At 31.7% G+C, this 14832-nt stretch overlaps 2 pseudogenes; both read right to left on the bottom strand.

Annotated features, from left to right (window-relative positions):
• Window positions 1-2502: 2502 nt before the first annotated feature.
• On the bottom strand, window positions 2503-3693 carry LOC134264859 (uncharacterized; annotated as a pseudogene).
• LOC134264863 (uncharacterized) lies at window positions 3388-6332 on the bottom strand (annotated as a pseudogene).
• Window positions 6333-14832: the final 8500 nt, after the last annotated feature.

Below are 14832 nucleotides of genomic sequence, written 5' to 3'. Positions count from 1 at the left end.
AGTCGTCCAAGACCTTTGTAACTTTTTCTTTCGATCAAAATCCCTTGGATCGCTTTCCTTATCAAATATTTGTCCGGATAATCATGATTACGCGGATTAACAGTTGAACATTTTGGTTCAACAATTTTTTTTTCCTCAAGAATGTTGAAATATGTTTTTGGAATTGATTTTATAAAGGACTAAATTTGAATGTGCAGACATGCTGAAAAAAATTGCATCGAAACAATAAGACGCAAAATAATTTGAAACATGGGTAGTGCCTCTTTTTCCCCGAATAAAATTCTCTCTTTCTTTTTTCCCCTTCTTTTCTTTTATCCCTCTTTCTTTCTTTCTTTCTTTTTTTGGAAAATGATGTGTACGCACTTGCGTACTTGCGTATAGGCAGCTACGCGCCTGTGAACATTGTGCAGATTTAATAATTGATTAAATTTGTATAGTCTATCTATCTAAGCTCAGTCATTTATTTAATTTTACCCACATTTCTTCTTGAGATAAATCTAAAAAGAATACTCCGGAGAGGTGTGTTTTCGGTTAATGATGGTTTGGGGCCCGTGAAACGGACACGAGAATTCATTGATAGGGAACATTTGACTTCATCTTATAAATTAAAGAATTCTGCAAAATGTAAATATAAGTTCAAAAGAATTAGAAGGTTTAATGTTAGCAAGAAACAAGGAAACTCGACAACACTGAATCAGAAACAAAAATCAAAATTAATTTTGAATGCCGCTGATTATCGCACTCATGAATTAAATTAATGTTTTGAATTTTGTATCGTTCATTGATTCTCTAAATTAATTTTATGTACACGTGTACATGTATAAAAATATTAAATACGCAATTCAAGCATGTATGATTAATAAAACATAAAATTAAAGAATCAACTTTTCACCGTTAGTTAATATACAGCATTTCACCGCCCCCCCCCCCCTACAATTTCTGTGCTACATGTACATTCAAATCATGTAAATAAGCGCCAAGCCTGTACAAAAGCTCCGGACAAGGTGAAAATGGAAATGAAAAACAAATCATAGTCTCAAAATACAAAATTATTTTCGAATTTGTTGTACGGCATAAAGAATGTACTAGAAATTGACTCGATTCTCAAAACGAAAGAACAACTTTTACACGTGGTTGCCATGAAGACGGCATGTATGGAAAAAGAAACTTCCAGTCTTATTCCATTTTTTTTAAAACTGATTGGCCATGTATAACATGTTTTAGGAGTTGTTTATTTAATAAATTGATCTCGCTGCTACCTGCACATGCAGATGTACAGACTACAGTACAAGGCGAAGCCATACTCCCATTCTATGTGTACTACTTATATATTACCAAAGAAAGACGCATATTTTATCAGCTGAAAATCCCATTGCATAAGATTTATAGTGTACTGATGGTTTAACAAATAACTTTTTTAAAGCGAAAGAAGTGTTGATACCTCACAATGATACACTGTATAAAATTCGAATGGAGGGAATAATCAGAGATCAGAGATCTAGAGCGCTATATACGATATTATAATTCATAAAATTAAAGGCAATTTAATATTTCATCGTATGAACTTGTCACGTTCTTCAATGAAAGGGTATAATGTATGTTTCATGATTAGTTTTTTTTTAGAAATAGTTATTTACATACTGTCTTGTGAAATTGAGAATCCTTTGTAAATCGAAAGGGAGGGAGGGGGGGGGGGGGTTGCCCATAACTAAGCATGTACACATGTATATGACTTGTTCAGTTCTCCTCGAGAAATAATAATTACAACCATTGACAAAGATGCCCCCTAAAAGTTTTTTTTATGGTTTAATTTGAACATTATGATAAAAGATTGGTCATAATGAATTAAAACAATCATTAAATATAAAAACAAATAAACATCGCGATGACTTTAAAATATCATTTAAAATAATTCATTTTGCAAGTATACGATGATTATTTTTAATAAAATACTTTTCTTATATATATATATATATATATATATATATATATATATATATATATATATATATATATATATATATATATATATATATATATATATATATATATATATATGAGTTGCGTCAAGGGAAAAGGGACCTTTGTGACAAAATTTTGAAAATTTACTTTTTTATTTTCTTTAAAGAGTGAGTCCAGCTGAGTATTTTGATACCAATAATTGTTAGTTTTTCGAAAAGTAAACCTATAAAATTCGTATCTGAAACAAAGTGATGAATTTCTTTTTTTAGCGTTATATGAACGGTTTGTAACGTCAAAAAACGTCATTTTCCCTGTAAAACAAAAGACTAGATACCTGTCATTGGTTTAATTTAACCAATGAAGAAAGCTTTATTTATAACAAATTCTTAAGCTTGGAAATTGTAACGAATAAGAATTCTTCAAGTAAGGAGTTGCACGTACAAAAATAGGAACATATATTTAAATATAGATTTGTAATATTACTGTTAGATTTCATTCAAATATAGCAACAAAATGTTCAAAGTCCATTTTCTTGTGCATTTCATTCCTCGGGATTTGGACATGTCATCTCCTTGTAAGGATCCCTGACAAATGGTCTGACCATACGGTAGAGGTACCGTTTTCGCTCATGGGAAATCCCTCCGGGTGGTATAATCTCCGGCATCACGGCAGCTGCTGTTAAATCTTCGGGTGTAACAGAAGACTTCAGCAACTCAATTTCCGTTTCTGCGTCGTCCAGGGTTTCTTTAACGTATACTTTTCCTGTGAATATATTATTAAATTCATATATACCCATTAAAATCAACACATGCATATTAAAAAAAATTACAGGATTTTTTCCTCTTAAAATCCTATCGGGAGATGAGAAAGAAAATCGGAAATGATGAAACTTCCTTATGCCTTTCACTGGAAGAAAGTACTGGGAATCAAAAGCCTTCCATCGAACCATTCCCAGCAGTGCTCTCCCGCCTCGTTCAAATATGTAACTGCAGTATTTGATTTGGCACTCTTGTTGACGACTTCCACTAGTCCTGATAGACTGTCAACATCAGTTCTGTGATAGAGACACTTAATGTTTGCAAACCCAGCATCCACTAGACAACGACCGTGATATGGCACTTGCATTGAAAGGGTAATATTGTTGTGGAGGCCTAACAATGTTCTCCATGACAGATACCCCAGGACATATCTGTTTTTATTCTCGCCTGTAGAAAATAAATAACAATATATATATACTCAGTACAATGTACGAAGTCTTTAATTAAGAAAAAAACCTATCGTACACGCTGTCATTTTCCACTAATTCTAATTAACTATATGAAAATAATTAATAAAAATGAATACGTTTATAAACATCATATATATATCACTTTATAATGTTTTGAAACATTGATTTACCAGCACAATTATCACAATGGATTTTTCTCCAGATCCAAAGGTTGAAAGGCAGTGATGAAGCATGGAAATAACGCCATTCGATCCTTTAACTCCAGCTCAATTTTCACCAATTCCCTGGTCTTCGTCAACAACATAGTTCACCTCACTGTAATTTCCCTCTATGGCAACTCCAAAAAGTTGCACTTTTCTTGGCGTCAAAAAATAAAGTGGCCCCTCTTGTCTTGCATGATGTGGAATGGAAAGTGCTTGCGAGAAGTCAAAGGTATAGTGTACATGCTGAAGATCTGTTGAACAGGGAGGAAGCAATCCCTCTGGTCTAACAAATGCCCCCATCTCCTCTCTCGTTTTTTTCACTGCATCGTTATACGCCTGAAAAATTAAATTTTATGGAAAAGGTCTTATTTATTATGTTAAATGAATTATGATGGTTGAGTGAGACATTATATCAAAGCAAACTTTTGCCTGTCGCTCCATTTCAACCTTAGACAAGTGTTCTGTGAAAATTCGCAGTTGCTCTTGCTTCTCAGCTAACCCAACTGCCGTTGAAATTTTGGCTCTACAATCATCACATCTTGGACATATATCCGAGCGGGGCGTCATATATTTAATATGGGGACAGCATTCTTTCCACAGAAGTTTGAAGGTAGTTAGCCCAACTTTCCTCTCTCCCAGCTCGTCACAAGAAGCAGAAAACGAAGAATGGAGTGATGTTTTGCTGCCAGATGAAGGTAAAAAAGTTACAGGAATACTCTTGTTTTTTACTGTCGGTTGTGGTAATCCGAATTCTTCAGCGTAATTCTGAATATAGTCGATAGCTCTTTTAAGGTCGTCAAATTAAAGGCATTTGGTGGGCGTCTGCTCTTGTTTTTGTGGGTACGAGGTACCTGTCCATTTTCAATCATGTGAGACACTAGATTTTTAACGTATTTGGTCCCAACACCATGTACAAAAAGAAAGGCTCCTTTACACACTTCTTGATTTTGGAAATAGTATGCATACTTCTTTCTTTTCCTCTCCTTCCCACGCTGTGTATGAATGCCAAACCCAACACACGCCAGTCTTCCCATGATGAAGATATCTTTTTCATCTTTAGTTAGTTCACTTGTGGTCAGTATTGAGTTTTGTATTTCTTCTATGGCAACGTTTTTTAGACAGTTTTTGTCACACGAGCATGCTTTACTAATGTTTTCCTGTAAACTCTGAAGGTTGTTACATCCATTACATTCTATATCTTCCTCCTCACTGTAACTCTCTTCATTGTTGTCAATGACACAGTTTCTACCAAATCTGTCAATCTTGTCCCTGATATCGTCTTCTTGAACAGATTCTTTGTCTATGTCGTCGTCACTGTCATCATCGTTATCCCCAGGTACATTTTTCTCGCAGCTGTTTCTCGATAATCCGGTGGATCTACATGCATGAGGAATATAGTCATCATCCAAGTGTTCCAAATCCTGCAAAAGGGGAAGATCAGGATTAAAACAACAATATATGACATAAATTATTTGCTGTAAACATTGTTGTACAAGAAATAGGTCGTGTTGTCGAATATATTTATTTATTCTTTAATCACTTGGATAAATGCACCTCTAAATACCACAGAAGTATGTCGGAGACACAGGCACAATGCAAACTCGCTTGAATTTTTGACCCCATAGTACCAAGGAGTGAAAAATTCAACTGAGTTTGGTGCATGTGGTAGGAGATATTCCCAATTAGGTGAGTACATGTAATACAATTAACGATCAATCCAATGGCATTCACCTTTACTAATTTAATTATATTTTCTTACATTGATGTATATTATTTAATGTTTATTACATTGATTTATTTTGATATATAAATCGAATGAATTGAATTTCGTGAGCTGTTTATAATACAAATTGTGTCGAGTATATTTTAAAATTAATTTAATAAAGATTATAATTTTTTATAATAAATATTTTCAAAGAAACGTATGAATATTCTATAAAATAAATATAGTTGCCAATTAATTCTAGAAAACTTAGGTTTAATAAATTACTTTAAAAAAACAAGAAAAGAAAGAAAGAAAAAAAAAGAAAAAAATTAGCCATGAAGTGAGGAATCGAACCCGGATCGCACGTTCAAAGGGCGAGTATGTTTCCTCTACGCAACAGTCGCACTGTAAACCAAAGTATTAAACAATTACAAATCATTTGCAGCAGAGAAAAAAAATTGTAAACAACATATAATCTACATTCAAAATAATAATTTATAAGCCCTCCATTAATTATTTTCTTATAATTTTACTTTCATTTACTTATAAAAAGAGTTATATAATCAATATTACGGTAATATTGCATTTAGTGTTTATAAAATGATGTAGATCTCTGTCGTCTGTATTAACAAAGGCCGATGTTACGAAAATACTGCAGTTTTTATCTTGTAAAGACTTCTTCTTATAAATTACATTTTATCACTTTTATTTACGAAGTTGTGACTACATAAGAAGGCACTGTAAATGTTCTATAACTGGGGAAGTTTCCACTCTGTACGTTTTCTGCGCGCAACATATTTTATTTCAATACCTCATTACATGTAGCACAGGAGTCGGCAATTTTGTCAATAGAATCGATAGAAAATAAATGGTGAACAGGTAAAAATGGTGAATAAATGGTGAGCGTACGCTCGCGAAGCTCACTGGTAGAATTTATGCTTAATTACCATTATTTTATTTTCTATTTATTGACAAAATTGACAACTCCTGTGCATGTAGCCATGTACATACAAATACATGTATATAGTGTATAGACTTAATTAGTGCATAATTTAGAGACAGAAATAAAAAAAACATAAAAATATCATTTAAACTACATTACCTTAAGATCCATGAGATGGCAAAGGGTTCACCTTATCCTCTCTCTAGAAATCAGTTGTGAATTTAGTTAGGCTAAATCACGTTAAAAATTCATTTTTTACGGTAACAGTCGGCTGTAACGTCGTGACATTAGAGATCGATTATGACGTTATTCTATTCACGTCACGAAAGTCCCTTTTCGCTTGACGCGACTCATATATAATAACTTTGCATTTACTCTATGTGAAATTTTTTTCCATAATAATAATATAAGACATATGTTGGTTGTTAGTAGAATGAAAATATATATTTTATAATGCAAAATGTATTTACAACACTGTGCCGGATAATTATGCCACCTCAAAGATGGCATTTTGGCGCCCGCCAAATTCTCATTTCACATAAAAATCATGTATACCAAGAGTTAGACCATCACTCACAGAGTTCATAACTACCTTTGTTACAGGTAAATCTCACCTGTCAGGTGAGATAATCACCTTTGAACAAAAAAAATTCCATAGGAAAAATAAAGTTCCTGTAGGTAAATCTGAAATCCTAACGGATATTATCAAAATCCTGCAGGATTTCTTAATTTCCTGCAGGACATTTAAAAAATAATAAATAAATGAAAACAAATCTGATATCATTTTTCTTGCCAAAGCATGATCTTTCAAAATATAAAGAGATTTAAAGTAAAAAAGCGGAAAAAATTATCTCACAGAATGCTTCCATTATCATGTTGAACCGAGTAAACTGATAATGGTGTGTTCCCTTAAATGGTCTTATCTTTTTTTTATTTTCAATTAAATAAAGACAAATTTGGTATTATTTTTCTTGTCAAAGCATCATCTTTCTAAATATAAAAGATATAATGTCAGAAAGCCCCTCGAAAAGATTAATATCTCAAAGAATACTTCCATTATCATTATGGACTGAGTAAATCGACAATGGCGTGTTCCCTTAAATGGACATATCTTTTCTATTTTCAAATAAATAAAGACAAATTTGGTATTTCTTCTTCTCAAAGCATGATCTTTCTAAACAAAAAAATTCAAAGTCAAAAAGCCAAAAAAAAAAAAAAAAAGATTATATCTCAAAGAATGCTTTCATTTTCATGTTGAACTGAGTACTATAACTAAATCAGAAATGGTGTGTTCTCTAAATGGTCATATTTTTTTTATTATTTTGAAATAAAAGATGACAAACTTGGTATTATTTTTCTTGTAAAAGCATGATCTTTCTAGATATAGAAAAAGATATAATATCTGAAAGCTCCCCCCCCCCCCCCCCCCAAATAAAAGTATATCTCAAAGAATGCTTCCATTATCTTGTGCTGTTTTCCTTGTAAAAGCAGGTCACCCTTGTGGCACTGTGGTTAAAGTGTCTGCTCTTGAGATGCTAAGAAAGAAGTTGATGTCATGGGTTCAAATCCCAATGTTGGACTTGGAAACCAGTCCTTCGAATGGGACCTATAACTGAGGCCTGTGTCGCTGTAGGTGCCACTTCGAAAATAAGATCCATCACTGCTTTAATATAAATAATGGCCCTATATATAAGAGCGTGCCGGGTAAAGGACAAGATTTGTAGCTCTGCACCGATAAGTGGTGGCGTCTCCATATGTGTGAAAATTCTGGAGATTTTTCACACATATGGAGACGCCACCACTTATCGGTGCAGAGCTACAAATCTTGTCCTTTACCCGGCACGCTCTTATATATAGGGCCATTACTTATATTAAAGCAGTGATGGATCTTATTTTCGAAGTGGCACCTACAGCGACACATTTAAGAGAAAAGTGAAACAATATACAACCAATCTATCTAAATATAAAAAGATACAGTGTCAGAAAGAAAAAAAGAACATTAATCAACATGTTTGTCTCAGTAAATTGCTATTAGTATATTGATTTTCTTAAATGATCATTATTTTTTTTACACAAATTATTACATGTTGAATTTGGTCTCACACTGCTCTACACTGCACTGATGATAATATATTTTCTTATAAATATCATATTGTGGATAGCTGAGAACTGGAATGAAAGTTCATATTGCAACCAGCTCTGAAAAAATACATATACATTGACAATTAATCCATTGGTTTGAAATTAACAAACATGCAAGAGGAATGTGCTTTTCAGGAAAAACACTCTAAAATATCCGTTCTTCAACAGCTATTAGCCTGCATTGTAAGAGAGCAAACGTTTGGGGGTGAATCCACTCATTTGGGGACGAATCGATCAAGGTCTGCAATGCGCTTAATTTTCGGAGAAAGAATTTGAAGAAAGAATTGCAGGACTGAATGATGTCAAAGATTTTAAGAAAGCTCAAAGTACAAAAACTACGGATTAATTCACGTACATTTAAATCAATGTAGTCTCTTTTATACTCACTTTATTGAGATATTGGTTTAAAATACCTGAATTATTTCATTAACATTACAATCGGATGCAATAACAATCGTGTATCATGTAAGTATCAACATGATCAATGCATCGTATTATTCTACATCCCTATTAAGCTCCTATAAATAATAAATAAAGTTAAAGTTATGTAACAAGTAAGCTAAAAAAAAATTTCAGCAGCCACTATTTCTTTGAGTACCCATCATCTTGTGTTACATGTAGAGTTAAACAAGTATATTCAGTGGTATAAATTGTGTTTATAAACATGTAAAAATTAAACATATAAACTGATAATTATTCACGTGAGTTATCAATAGGCCTACAGTTCAATATACACATACCTTATGAAAAGTATGAAAGACAAGCAGTAACACAATAACTTCATATTGATTAAATGATTAAAGGTAGTTGGAGGTACTATACATTTTTGGTAGCAAGTCTTGCCACTGTGGATTAAAGATTATCATATTTTTGCGAATTTGAAGACACAATATGAAGACATTGCAAAAATGAAAAAAATCTTGTAATTTGTTCATTACTGATTTAATAAGTAGGCATTAAAAATTGAATACATTGTTGCTAGGAAAACATTATATAAAACTTTCTGGGGTTCTTTTTTTAGAAGTTGACAGTTATGATGGGATTTGTTTTCAATGTGTGCGAATTAATAATTGGTCAGCTGCAAAATGTTATTTATCAATATTCACTTGTAAATGTGTGTTTTCATCTATATTTTTTTCAAGGCATTCTTTCTTTTGACGCAATATAAGGTATATATTGCTGATTTTTAGCTGTAGCTACATGTAAATGTATTTGAATCAAATTCATATAGAAAAAGAAGAAATCATATAGGAATGAAAAATTTCCTACAGGATATTTTTCTCCCATGGGAGCAGGTAAATAATTCAAATGTGAAAAAATGTCCTACAGGAATTTCTGACTGAAAAACAGAATCCTGCAGGAATATAAGAAGTCCTATAGGATACATTTTTCCTAAGGGATTTTTTCTCTCTCCCATAGGAAATTGTATTCCTACTGGAGATTGAATTCTCCCATAGTAATTTAGTTTCCTGTAGGATTACTTAAATATCCTACAGGAAATTAAGAAATCCTACAGGATTTTGATAATATCCCTCAGGAATTTTATTCTTCCTATAGGAATTTTTTGTTCAAAGGTGATTATCTCACCTGACAAGTGAAATTTACCTGTAACAAAGGTAGTTATGAACTCTGTGAGTGATGGTCTACCACTTGGTATACATGATTTTTATGTGAAATGAGATTTTGGCGGGCGCCAAAATGCCACTTTTGAAGTGGCATAATTATCCAGCACAGCGTTTTAATCTTATCGAATATTCGATTATCAATTATTAACATTGTTGACATCTCTAATGCAAAGTACATCTTAATGCATAAGGTATCCGATCCATATAAGCCTCAGATTCAATAGAATTGAATGCATAATAGACATGAATGGGCTGAATACTCGGTGTAGTTAGAACTAATTTTCATCTTTTAGTATAAGAATGTAAGAGTAGGACATGTCCTAATTTATGACCTTCTCCTGCCCTTGACAAGTTATCTCCCTTTGATTTTACTCAATAAAAATTAATTTAAAACAAAATATGTCTGGTAAAAAAAATTATTTCTAATTTTTTTTTCTATTCCCAATAATCAAATACATCTTCCCACCATGGCACTTTTTGATATTTGAAGCATTTATTTTTTTATCTTAAAAAACTTACTTCCTTCCATAGACTTCAATGCAATCTTCAATAATTAATGTCTACTTAAGTAATAAAATTTTTGAAAATTTCTCTTGGTAAATCCCTTTCTATACTAAAATGCTTTAAAATGATATCAGGATATTCTACAAACATTGATACTTAAAGTTAGAAATTTTGGTCCTAATATGGGTCGGATACCGACAACACAGATTAAAACAGATTTAAATCAGCAAAGTAATTTCATCTAAAAATTAAATGACCAACAATAAGAACAGAAGAAAACACGTCCTTATCATTAAATTTATGCAAAGAGAAATTATGTCGCTTGTTCCGAAAAAAATACACTTAAAATCCAACTTAACAAACAAGTGTACAAAGGGCAAAGTGTCATCAATTTACATTACTCCTTTGAAAAAGTTGATTGTGCCATGAATTCGTCAAAGCAACAAATACTCCTTTGCCTGTTGAAAAAGTCTCAAAACCGTAAAAAACCCGTAGTATTGTAAAAGAAGTCTAACAAAAATATAGAATTGTCTGGAAAAGTTAAACTAGGTTATAACGAAGTCACGGGGACCTACAAAATTACTTCGCTATACCCGTAATTCGTTATATCCATATAAGAAATTCATTAAATGTGTATAGCTAGGGATACAAGATAACTTCGTTATATCCGTAAATTTGCTATATCCGTGTTGTAGCAGATAGAATATGAAGATAATGTAGCAGATAGAATATGAAGATAATGAACAGCAATTATTTTCAGAAGTCACTTTAAACAATAAAATCAGGACCAATGCAAACAAAGACTCCAAAATCAAAACATCTGGAATGAAGTGCCATAGAGGAGTGAGCTTTCTTTCTCTTTTCCTGTATTAACAATCTATGAATGTACATTACCTTACAGGCAATTTACAATGTAAAGTAACAGACTGTAGCACATGGCAAAACATTAACCAGAAGGAGGTGTGAATTTTCATAATATTTAATTTCCACATAGTTAAAATTTGGTATTGAATTATTGCCAAGAAAATTCTTTGCAGATCTGGAAAAAAAAAATTAAGAGAATGAAATAAATTTTGAATCGAAATTCCATTAAGCAATATATGCAAAATCAAAGCAAACATGAACATTTAAAACATAAGAAGTTGGATCAGTTGCTATGGAGAAGTGAACATCCACTGGCGACCGATCGAATGCACTGTGTCCATCTTGTTAACAAAAAATATGAAACATGTCAGGTTGCAATTGACTTAATGAATAATATCTATTTACTGAAAAAGGCATTGATTCGACCTTAGAACTTGCGAAATGATGATTTCAAACGATATTGATTACATTCCCGTCTCTACAACTTGATCGTCGATATTTTACCTCGTTTCAAATAAATAAAATCCTATTGCTAATACATGTACCTTTGTTTTATTTCAAAATAATGACAGAATTTATTTCAATGAATATGTGAAAATAATTCTACTGTAACATCATACATGTACATTGTATATTCTGAAAGAAAGAATCACCTATTGGTTTTTTCTTATTTTGCCTCTTCAAAGAAACTTAAGTAGATTTATAAGATAAAGGTTATTAGCTATTACAGAGGTCACAAAAAAAGGAATGTCTGTCTTTAAGTAGGGCAAAACCCCACATGAAAATTTCTTATAATTTAGAAGCATACACTCCAAGATCACTCATATGGAAATCTAGATGGAAGCTTGACGGTGTACATCCTTTGATGTTTCAGCCAAGCAATTTTGGTAAGGATTTGGCTATTTGTAACTTTAGAATGAGCATGTTTCAAAACTTTGAAAAAACTTTGACCTGTTCATTTATACGGAATATGTAGGTAAGATCAAGCATCTGAAACGAGCCCTTTAGCATGCATGCTTAAATATATCATCCATGCAAAGGTTTTACATGTAACATAGACCTTATAGCAACTTTGTATTATGATCTGCACAAACTTATATAAATATAAATATTGTAAATAAAAAACGCAATAAAATGTATGCAGATAAATAAAAATCTCTTTAATGTTAACGTTTGTAACAGAATAATTTTGCAAATGACTTTTATTTTAAGGTATCTAAATGAACGTGTTTTATTTCTGTCATCGGAAAAAGCAGCGGTAAGTGTTTTCAAAAGCTCCGAGTATTCATTTATTGTCGAGATTGGTTGTACAAAGTGTTAAAAAAGTCGTACGATTTAGTATTATTAAAATTTTGCTTTTCTGTTTTTAATTCTTTCTTTTTAAAAAAAAAATCCTTGATTTTTTTTATCATTCATATTTGATTTTCACTACCCTTTAATTTAATGTTGAACAATATTCCTGATATTCCCGATGACTTCTGTTAATAATTTGTTGAGGAGTAAAGAAAGAAACTTAGAAAATCATTTTCTTAATCTTTATGTGACATTGTTACATGTAAATAGTCATAAATAAAGAAAACTCTTACAAATGTAAGAAATCCACTTGCTGACATAATTACCGAAGACGAAGTGTATTTCGACAATTCAAATCAAATACGGTTGTTTATTTGATAGCGAGTGCTTTGGGTTCAAACCTCGAACGCGACTGATGTATGACAATAAAAGTAAATGGGAAATTCGCCTTGCTTCTTGCATTATGTGAAAGAAAAATGACGGGTCTTTCGAGATCAGTACTATAGCAGGCGTTGGAACAATAAAAAAGAAAATTCATTACTCAATGACTCCAAGTGGGGAATAAAGGTCCAGACTTTAAGCCTTTTAACTGTATACGTTGACATTTCTTTAAGTAAAAAAAATTCAAAAGAGGATATTTTTTTCAGATACAAGCATTCAATCAATTGATAGACCAGATTAATCTTACATACATAAATACATAAAGTAAAAAATAATATTTCCCTGCATCGTATGATTTATATTGAATTGTGTTTTGTGTTATTTTTACTGATGCATAGAATATGCTATTTTCCCGGAAGAAGGTGAACGTTTGATTGTATTCAAACAATACGTACATGTAAATATAACAGATAACTGGATATATACTTCTTAGAAATGATCATGCAGAAGGTTAAATGATGGACTTTGGTATTTTGGGGGGAAACACTTTATTTTGAAAGAAAGTTTCCGGAAAATATATCTGATTATAACTACTTAAAACATATTTTTTTTTAAATTGCTTCCCGATGCACAAGGAAGCAATATTTCCAAAAATTAATCCAGTATCATTCAACAACTTAGATAACACAATAAGATGGGTACCAGAGTAAAACGGTGTAGGTACTCGATTCAAATTCATCTGCACGCAAGAGTTTGGTTCTTGGTTCCGTGATGCATAAAGGTTAAAATGAAAACGTAGGTAATTATTGTTCCTTCACCAAATGTCTAGCACAAGTGAAAGTAGTGAGGTTTTGGATGAAACATTCAAATTCAGAGTCCTATGTCATGTTCAATTTGGCAGAATACTGTGGAGAGGGCTTATATAGGCCATACTTGCTGCCCAATCCATTTATATATTAATTGTTTTATAAAATGTGTTCAAATCAAAATCGAATACCAGGAGGTGAAAACATTTTCATGCTCCAAATTTAATAATAAAACCAAGCATTTTAGATAAAGATTAAGATACAAACTACTTTTATCTTAAGTATGAAATAATAAACGCTCCGATGAAAAGTGACATTATTTTGTATACTTTTATTATTATATTTGCTGAATTAAAAAGAAACGTCTTTAACAAATGTGTATTGCGTTGTAAAATTGAGCTGCAGTTGTCTGCATTTAGGGTGTGGTCACAGCTAATTTGATATAATATAAATGACACAAAGCATCTATTTAAATGTATGATATAAAACTGTCAATAAATAATTACTAAAGAGTAATCAGATACATATTTAAAATTGAACTATTTTTTGTAAATAAAAAAAAGTATGTATATTAACAGTGCAATACTAAACGTTTCTTGAATAAGTCAAGTAATGCTTCAAAATTGTACAATGCAAATGCTTAATGTTGTTTTTTGACCGGAGAATTGGGCACTTCTATACTTTCCGTTTTGAGTTTATAAAAGTAACGATTATATTTATATGTTGGCGGATTGCCAACTTAAGCTTGTGATAATGCCTTTCCTATATAAAAGGCATTCAGAGCCTTGTGACAAATTACTAAAATCCATCAGTGATTATGCATGAGGTAAGTATGTTTCAGCATCAAATAATATTTTTCAAGGTAAAAATGAAAAGAAAAATGATTTTCCTTACTTATGAAAAAAAATAAATTGAAGGAAGAATCTTTCATTAAAAGTCTTTTATAAACTCGACAAGTAATTCCTTAAATGTAACCTCCGCTTTCAACAATGATGGTTCTGTTTGGTTGAGAAATAATAAACAAATAATGCACTTTATTTTCTAGGAAGTATTTGCTTGATTAATAAGCAAATATTTGTTCTGGTTATATGAGCCATGCTCAGTATCTGAAATGTACGTTTTATGACTTGTTCTCTACATTTTGTTGTGTTGCTTTTTCACTCAAGATTTGTTGAA

The sequence above is a fragment of the Saccostrea cucullata genome, unplaced genomic scaffold, assembly GCF_032062105.1.
Source record: "Saccostrea cucullata isolate Sc308-1 unplaced genomic scaffold, CSIRO_AGI_Scuc_v1 ctg389, whole genome shotgun sequence".
Lineage (NCBI taxonomy): Eukaryota > Metazoa > Mollusca > Bivalvia > Ostreida > Ostreidae > Saccostrea > Saccostrea cuccullata.
This window is presented reverse-complemented; position numbering and strand designations above follow the sequence as displayed.